This window comes from Rattus rattus, chromosome 4, assembly GCF_011064425.1.
Source record: "Rattus rattus isolate New Zealand chromosome 4, Rrattus_CSIRO_v1, whole genome shotgun sequence".
Classification (NCBI taxonomy): Eukaryota; Metazoa; Chordata; class Mammalia; order Rodentia; family Muridae; genus Rattus; species Rattus rattus.
Genome location: NC_046157.1, coordinates 122,144,542 through 122,145,881, shown reverse-complemented (window position 1 = coordinate 122,145,881; position 1,340 = coordinate 122,144,542). Strand labels below are relative to the sequence as shown.

The window sequence follows — 1,340 nt, the reverse complement described above, 5'->3', positions numbered from 1 at the left end:
CATGAGACATTCTTTAGCGTGTTTATTTTTATGAAGTCAGTGAAGACCAGAGTCAGCAAAGCCAAATGAAGACCAGCAAAGAGTAGCAAGGCAAGCCAATGCCAGGCAAGAATAGCTTCAGTTCTATACTCACACATTTCCACTACTCTTACACTGAAGTTCATCCTATATTTAAGCATATATACTTTTCCAAATGCCACCTGCTTTTGTATGGTTCATGGGTACTGAAATAGTTAGTTTGTGAATTTACAGACCCTCTTGGGAGACAAGACTTGATTTATTCATTTCTTAATCTTGACTGCAGATCCTACCCTTGACCAGTTCAAGACCATTTCTTTTACTTCATCTGTCCTTCTTGAACAGTTCTGTTTTTTGTTTCACTCACAATTCCCTTCAGCATGAGCTATCTTGGAGGAACCCATGGTAACTCAGTTTTAAATGGCTTTCCTGCACTCACGCCCTTGGCTTCTGGCTCATCTGCAACACCCACATCCAGGGCCAGGTCTACTGTGATGTCCAGGTGAGGTACAGAAGGGCTCATTCTCCTGAGTGCTACAGGAGGTAAGGGACAGTGCCAGCTTTCCTGCTCTCATGACACCAGACCAGCTTTCCTGTCTGGTATATTTGGTGAAGAGCAAGCAATGGTATCTCTTCCTCATCCATTCCATTGCACAGGAGAAGAGTGATTAGGGCTGGTTCTACCACGTTCATATCCTTGGAGTCAACTCACCCACAACCATGTGTGGTACTTGCTTTCCAGAGTACTGCAGCTGGCTAGGGGTGGGGTCCATTCCCCTGCTCTCAGGGTCATGATTCCCGAGTGTGGGGTGGCACCAGTACTGCAGAGCCTGACAGAAATCAACTTGTCCCCCAGAGGCATGGCCATTGGTAGTTACAAACCTAAGCCAAGACCTCACCATTGTCTCAGGGCTAGTGGTTGTCTCTGGCTCTCCTTTTCCAGGGAGTGTCAGACTACTAATCATTCTGATGTTCATGAAGCATAACATGAAGTATAGACATAACTTTTCTCTCCTCTCTGCCACTTACTGATATACATGTGACACAGCAGCCACACCTGCAATACCTCTAAGCCTGGATGAGACAACCCAGTAGGAGGTAAATGGTCCTAAAAGCAGGTAACAAAAAGCCAGAGACAGTCCCTGCTCCCACTGTGGAGTCCCACAAGAATATCAAGCTATGCAACCAAACTTACATATAAAGGACCTAGGTCAAACCCACTCAGCTCCCTGATTGTCAATTCCATCTCTGAGCCCCTGTGAGCCTCTGTGAGCCTCTGTGAGCCGTGGTTAGTTGATTCTGTGGGCCATGTTCTTCTGGTG

At 46.3% G+C, this 1,340-nt stretch overlaps 1 non-coding gene across 1 annotated transcript; it reads right to left on the bottom strand.

The window, feature by feature from the left end:
• Positions 1–963: 963 nt before the first annotated feature.
• On the bottom strand, positions 964–1,096 carry LOC116899868. The gene has a single exon (XR_004387862.1). It is a non-coding gene; the product is annotated as a small nucleolar RNA SNORA17 (small nucleolar RNA).
• Between the last annotated feature and the right edge of the window lie 244 nt (positions 1,097–1,340).